This window comes from Hyla sarda, chromosome 4 (assembly GCF_029499605.1).
Source record: "Hyla sarda isolate aHylSar1 chromosome 4, aHylSar1.hap1, whole genome shotgun sequence".
Taxonomy (NCBI): Eukaryota; Metazoa; Chordata; class Amphibia; order Anura; family Hylidae; genus Hyla; species Hyla sarda.
Window position 1 is genome coordinate 21797435 of NC_079192.1, and position 8204 is coordinate 21805638.

Sequence of the window (8204 nt, forward strand, 5' to 3'; positions counted from 1 at the left end):
CCGGTGTCTGTCAAGGAGATGTTTGAGCGCAAGAAGACAATGTCTCAAAGTCACCCCCTAGCCCGGCGTCTGACAGCTGGCTTGTCGGAACTGCTAGCCCGCCAGCTTTTACCATAAAAGCTGGTGGAGTCTGAGGCCTTTAAAAATTTTGTAGCCATTGGGACACCGCAGTGGAAGGTACCCAGACGTTTTTTTTTTTGCACAAAAGGCAAACCCCAACCTTTACTGTGCAAAAGGAAATGATGGCATGTCTGGCACACAGTGTAGGGGCAAGGGTCCATCTGACCACTGATACCTGGTCTGCAAAGCATGGTCAGGGCAGATATATCACCTACACTGCGCATTGGGTAAACCTGGTGACGGCTGCTAAGCATGGAATGCGTGGCTCTGCAGAGGAGTTGGTGACACCGCCACGACTTGCAGGCAGGCCTGCTGCCACCTCCTCTACTCCTCCTACTCCATCTTCTTCCATAACATCCTCGGCCGAGTCCTCTTCCACTGCTGCGTCTTGCTCCACATCACCGGCACCCCTCCAGCTCCCCAGGTGCTATTCCACATCCCGGATACGGCAGTGTCACACCATCTTGGGGTTGACTTGCCTCAAAGCAGAGAGTCACACCGCACCAGCGCTCCTGTCGGCCCTGAACGCACAGGTGGACCAGTGGCTGACTCCGCACCAACTGGAGATCGGCAAGGTGGTTTGTGACAACGGAACAAATTTGTTGGCGGCATTGAGGTTGGGCAAGTTGACACATGTTCCGTGCATGGCAGATGTGTGTAATCTGATTGTACAATGCTTTTTGCTCAAGTACCCAGGCTTACAGGATGTCCTGAAGCAGTCCAGGAAGGTGTGTGGCCATTTCAGGTGTTCCTACACGGCCATGGCGCACTTGTCAGATATCCAGCTGCGAAACAACATGCCAGTGAGACGCTTGATTTGCGACAGCCCGACACGTTGGAATTCCACACTCCTAATGTTCAACCGCCTGCTCCAACAAGAAAAAGCCGTCAACAAATATTTGTATGACCGGGGTGCTAGGACATCATCTGCGGAGCTGGGAATTTTTTTTCCACGTTACTGGAGGCTCATGCGCAATGCCTGTAGGCTCATGCGTCCTTTTGAGGAGGTGACAAACCTGGTCAATCGCACCGAAGGCACCATCAGCAACATCATACCGTTTGTTTTCTTCCTGGAGCGTGCCCTGCGAAGAGTGCTGGATCAGGCAGTAGATGAGCGTGAAGAGGAAGAGTTGTGGACACCATCACCACCAGAAACAGCCATATCAGCATCGCTTGCTGGACCTTCAGCAACGCTGGAAGAGGATTGTGAGGAAGAGGAGTCAGAGGAGGAATGTGGCTTTGAAGAGGAGGAGGAAGACCAACCACAGCAGGCATCCCAGGGTGCTCCTTGTCACCTATCTGGTTCCCATGGTGTTGTACGTGGCTGGGGGAAAGACGATGATACCTTCCCTGACATCACTGAGGACGAGGAAAGGGACATGAGTAGCTCGGCATCCGTCCTTGTGCAAATGGGGTCTTTCATGCTGTCGTGCCTGTTGAGGGACCCTCGTATGAAAAGGATGAAGGAGAACGACCTGTACTGGGTGTCCACGCTATTAGACCCCCGGTATAAACATAAAGTGCGTGACATGTTACCGCATTACAGCAAGGCGGAAAGGATTCAACAGGTCCAAAATAAATTAAGAAGTATGCTGTACACAGCGTATAAGGGTCATGTTACAGCACAACAGGGGAAGAGGTGAAAGTCATCCTCCTCCTCCTCCCACGAACACGCCGGCAAGGACAGGATGCTGTACAGACATGCTGTTGATGGAGGACATGCAGAGTTTTTTAAGTCCTACGCATCGCCATAGCCCTTCGGGGTCCACCATCAGAGAATGACTTGACCGACAGGTAGCAGACTACCTGGCCTTAACCGCAGATATCGACACTCTGAGGAGCGATGAACCCCTTGACTACTGGGTGTGCCAGCTTGACCTGTGGCCTGAACTATCCCAATTTGCGCTCGAACTTCTGGCCTGTCCCGCTTCAAGTGTCCTGTCAGAAAGGACCTTCAGTGCAGCAGGAGGTATTGTCACTGAGAAGAGAAGTCTCCTTGGTCAATAAAGTCGGGATTACCTCACCTTTCTTAAGATGAATGAGGGATAGATCCCGAAGGGACTGACACTGGGCGATACATTTGACTGAACAAGGCCTAATCAGATGAGCGGCCTTGGGCTAAAAATGGTTCCCACACTGCTGTATTTGAACTCTGAATGCCAGATGACTTGCGTGACTTATCCCTCACCAACTAGGGTTCAAGCCTCAATGTTTTAGGGCACTTTCTGCCTGGCGAAACAAACAGAAATTTTTCTGGCCTCTGCTACAGCTGCAGCTGCGACAATACCCAATTTTCATCCATGTGTACATGCCTAATTTTTCTGGACTCTGCTCCTGCACTTGTTATGGTGCTGCAATTTTTATGGCCGCTGCTACAGCTGCGACAATACCAAATTTTTCAGCCAGGTATACATGCCTAATTTTTCTGGCCTCTGCTGCTGCACTTTTTCTGGTGCTGCAATTTTTCTGGCTGCTGCTACAGATGTGGCTGCGACAATACCAAATTTTTCATCCATGTGTACATGCCTAATTTTTCTGGCCTCTGCTGCTGCACTTGTTATGGTGTTGCAATTTTTCTGGCCACTGCTACAGAAATACCACATTTTTCAGGCATGTGTATATGCCTAATTTTTCTGGTACTCTCTGCTGACATCTCTGTCCATTTTTGCAACTGTGAATATTAAATGTATGCTAAGGGTAGCATGGTGGCTCAGAGGTTAGCACTGCTGCCTTCCAGTGCTAGGGCCTTGGGTTCAAATCCCACCATGTGCTGCCTCAAGGGGACTCTAACTATGTGATGCCTAAAAAGGGAGGCTCTAACTATGTGCTGCCTAATATGGGGGAATCTATGTGCTGTCTAAAGGGGGTGCTCTAACTATGTGATGTCTAAAGGGGGCTAAAGCACATTATTCCAAACCATTTAGGAATGTTAGGTGATTTATGCCCTTTATGGATTAAAACCAGACTCTGCATCAAATATGTAATTTTCCATGGGAGTTTTGCCATGGATCCCCCTCCAGCACGCCACAGTCCAGGTGTTAGTCCCCTTGAAACAACTTTTAAATCACTATTGTGGCCAGAAACAGTCCCTGTGGGTTTTAAAATTCACCTGCCCATTGAAGTCAATGGCGGTTCCCCCGGTTCGCGAACTTTTGCGGAAGTTCGCGTTCGCGGTTCGTGAACCGAAAATTTTATGTTCGCGACAACACTAGTAGACATCCTCTTGTATGCAAACTTTTAAAGGGCATGCGTTTTAGATGTCCCCCTTTACCCAGATATAACTCTACATGGGATGTTAATATCCTTTTAAATCTCTTCCTTTCTTGGGAAGACAATGAATCACTACCTCTAAAATTACTTTCCTTTAAACTTACTGTCCTCCTGTGTCTCATTTCCATTAAACGGATATCCGACTTTAGAGCTCTTGACATAACAAATAGACAATACTCCCCTGAAGGAGTTATTTTTTCAATTTCTCAACGCACAAAAACTAACTTACGCTCTGTTTTTTAACCGTCCTTTCCTCATCAACACAAGTTGTTTACGTTATTATGAATCCAAAACGGAATCCATATGCTTCAATTCTTCATCTCAATTTCTTACTGTAAACCTCACAAACCTGTTTCTTCTAGCACTTTAGCTCGCTGAGAAAATTTGACCATGGCTATGGCTGACATCCACATCTCTTTATTTGGCGCTCATTCTACTAGAGGTGCCGTATCTACCAAACTATTCCAATCTGGCGCTTTTCTTTCGGATATTCTAAAAGCTTTAAATTGGTCATCTGATTCGACTTTCAAGATATTCTACTTTAAACCTGATTGACATGTATCGATGATACTTTGTAATAACATGTAATGTTTATTAACTACAATTTTATTAATATATATTTTTTCATTATATTCATGCTGAGCTTTAAACTAGTATAATAGGAGCGTCTTGTATTTCAATAAAATTGAAGATTTTCCTACCCTTGGTGAAGGAAAATATAGAATTTATTAAAGACAAGACACGAGTATTATCCCTCCCTATACACCCATCCCTATGATTCTTTGTTTTGCTCTTGTTTTTATAGCCACTTAAGATGGTCGTCTCTGAAATGATGTACATACTCCTACCGAAACTTCTTTTCTGTTGAAGAGGATCCCTATTGTTCCGGTTTCCACTGTATTGGATAAAAAATGTTCCTGTTATGAACTGTTCACCTTTGACCAAAAGAAGAAGGAAGAAAACATACTAACTGTCAACTATATGTCACATGCTGTATTCTGATTGGTTACACAGCAGGATAGCATGTTTGGCTATTCCATGCTTAATTTTTTTCAAGTTTTCTGATTTATTTATTCACATATATACTTTTGCTGCTGAGAAAGTAAAAGAGGTTTTAAAGCATAATAGGAGCATCTTGTATTTCAATAAAATCCAAATTTATAAAGTACCGCTTTTAGAAATCCCAAGTACACATGGTCGAATGCCTTCTCCGCATCCAAGGAAAGGAGTAGAGAAGACATTCGACCGTACTCTGCTGCTGCCATGATGTCAACAAACCGCCTAGTGCCATCCTGTGATTGTGAATACGCGCGTCTTGTCTTTAAAAAAAATCTATATTTTCCTTCACCAAGGGTAGGAAAATCTTCAATTTTCGGATGATCATATCACAGCTTTTATGGTGCTCTATTCTACTCCTTCGGCTAGGATTCACACTGCAGGTTCTTTTTCACCTTCCTTTCCTATCACTAATGTCCCCTTTCTCCACTTATTTTTACTTTAAATATGGAACCATTTGCACAAAAAATTTTGACATTCACTGGAAATTAAAGGAGTGAGGGTAGGGAAGCAAGAACATAAAATAGGACTTTTTGCAGATGAAGTCCTTATTGCACTTTCTTCACCGGTTCAGTCCCTTTCAGCAGTAATACAAATAATACAAGACTTTAGCTGAGTAAGCTATTATAAATTGAATGCTATAAATTCCTTGCAATCACTTCTCCTAAGACATGTTTGGCAGGGGAAAACCTCAATAGTGTCTTCCAAAATTCTATGCCTACCCATTAAGTTAGGGGGAATGGGGTTCCCAGACCTCTTGGCGTACTATAGAGATATTCATCTGATTCAGTTGAAACAGTGGTGGACCCCGGAATTAGAACCTCAATGGGTATCGATGGAGAAATCCAATTTAGGGGTCACTTCCTTACGACATGCACTCATGAAATCGTCTCTGACCAAATCTCTTTATGTCACCTATTGTCCAACCATTCAAGCAAGTCTGTCTAGTTGGGAGCGCGCTCTATCTTCGGGTCTTCTAAACCCAATTTCTTATTCATCTACTCCTCTGCTTGGTTTAAAGTCTTTACTACCAACTGTAGATTTTTTGACATGGGTAAAAGCGGGTGCAAACTGTTTACAGGATGTGAGTGATGGTAACTCAGTCTTATCCTTTCAGGAGATTAGGAATAAATATCGTATCCCCTCATGTGATTTCTTTAAATATTTACAACTGAGGCACTTTTTAACATGAGTGGTTTGGCCAACACCACCTCTCTCTGCTTGATATACACAATACTTTGACCAAGATAAAAGGATAAAAAGGGATATAGAAAACATACTTTCACCTCATGGAGTTGTGTAACCCAAACGCAAGAATCCTTTAAGTCTAAATGGGAAAAGGACTTGGGAACACAAATATTAGTTGATCAATGGTCATCACTATACACTCTTCCATTCCATCTAGTTGCGCTAATCATTGAGAGTCTTTGCGCAAATTAATGTATAGATGGTTTCAAACCCCTCACTTTATCACTCATGTATCCACAGTCTTCGCCATTATGCTGGAGATGTGGCTTAGATAGAGGTACTTTTTTACACATTTGGTGGGGATGCATTTTTATTAAACCATTCTGGACAGGAATCTATGTGTTACGTTACGCGCTCCGGCCACACACGTTGGCCGTGAGCGCATGGTCCCCTTACCTGCTGCTGCCGACTGGGATGGGACTCGCATCTTGGGATGTGCCCACATGCGAGCCCCAGTCCGTCACTCTCTGGGTGTTTCTCCTGCCTCCGCCTCTCCCTTTCTGCTCTGGGGCGCATGTTCCTGTCCCCTAGGGTGTGAGCTTTAAGATTTAAAAGGCCAGTATGCTCATTAGTGTAATCCACCTGTGGCTCATTTATAATTTCCTCCACCCTCCTCAGTTCCCTGCCGAATCTTTGTTGCCTTGTGCCTTTGAGAAAGCATTCCTCTGTATTGCCTTGCCGTGTATCAGATCTCTTGCTCTTGTGACTTGACCTTGCTCCTCTGCCGCCTGTCTACTGAACTCCTGCTTCGCTTTGACTATGCTACTGTGCCGCCTGCCCTGTCCTTCTGCTATCCAGACTACGAGCTGCCTTATCCCTCCTGTGCCTCGCATCTCCTCAGCCACCTGCGTGGCCGAGCTGTGCCAGGGGTAGCAACTGGGTGCCGCCTGCCGCAGCAAGTCCATCCCACTTTGTGGCGGGCTCTTGTGAAAACCAGCAGTACCTTAGACTCCGCTCCCTGGTACGGTCCGAGTCATATGTCACACAGGTCCAGCGGATCCACATTCACTGGTCTTCCTGTCTTCAGAAACGTGAGTGTTACACTATGATTTTCTTCAAATTGCTCTTTTATCTAATTTCTTATGGGGGCAAGGATTGGCATTATTATCTTTAGAACTGATAGCTAAATTTTCAATATCTAGCAGAACCATCATGTTTCATGTGCTAACTAATGCCCGCTTTCAAGTAGAATCATTATAGAGGTCAAAAGACACCCGAGATATTTCCACTGTTATCTCTAGAACCCATTACTCCTACACAATGGAAGGTTTAATAGCAATGCGAGAGGGTACTAGTGATAGATTTCAGAAGACATGGCAGAAATGGAAACTCTAGGAAAAACAACAAACAACATATGATACTTTATATGGATGGAAGAAAACATTTATTTATTAATTAGTAACGATTATTTTTTTATTTACCATCTTCATTTTTTCCTCTCTTTTTCCTCGTTTTCCTTCACTAAACAGGAAACACTTTATATATCATAATTAGTGAACAGCTTTTGTTCTGTATGCATTGTATTTGTATAATTTGCAAAATTAATTAAAAAAATAAAAATAAGGGTTTGTTTTTTCCTCGACAAGTTGTTCTTGTTAATGATATAATGTTGCTTTTATGTTTCTTAACGCCTTGAGTATTTTAATGCGTTTACTTAATTATTTTTTCTTTTTTTAGAATTTTGTAGATGACTAAAGTTTTTTTACGCTTACTCATCAAAAAGAGTCAGGAAAGATGGGAGGTAACAAGCATGATAGTTGAACAAGCATATCAGCAGGTCATCAGCCATGACTTGTCCAGGCACAGGCTACAGATCAACACGAGCTACAGGTAAGATAAATGTAGACCAACATTAAGGAAGATTACAGACATACTCCAAGGTGCTTACCCTCTGTAGCACTAAGGATAAGATTTTGTAGAAGGCAATCTTCACTCTGCATATACCCCTCTCCTCCGCAGCTGCGGCCACAATTAATATGAAGTGAAATTTCTCTTCTTGAAACAGGTGATTTAAAGGATGGGGGATAAGATGTCTGATCGCGAGGGTCCCGCTGCTGGGGCTTTCGCTTAGAGCGTCGGGTGCAGTATCGGAGGCTCGTGACGTCACGGCTGTGCAATGCTTGTGATATCACAGCCCTCCCATAGACTTGCATTGTGGGGGCGTGGCCATAACGTAGCGAGCGGGGCGTGACCGCGACGACACGAGCCTCTGCCCTGCATCGCCAGTCATCCGACACAGAGCGAAGCTCGCTCTGTGCACCGGATGTCTGGGGTGCTGCAGCCTTTGGATAGGGGATAAGATGTCTAGGGGTGGAGTACCCCTTTAAGCACTTACCTGCCAGACAGTAATGGACATGCCTAGGAAGGATCTGTGCTTGTTTTGAACCTAAAAAGCTATGTTCTTTAGTCCAGAGTCCACCATAACACTGTGGCTATCTTTTTGTGAACTGGTTATTTCTTCTTGGAGTTCACTCCCTCAAACTACATGTCCCATAATTCCTTATTTGTGT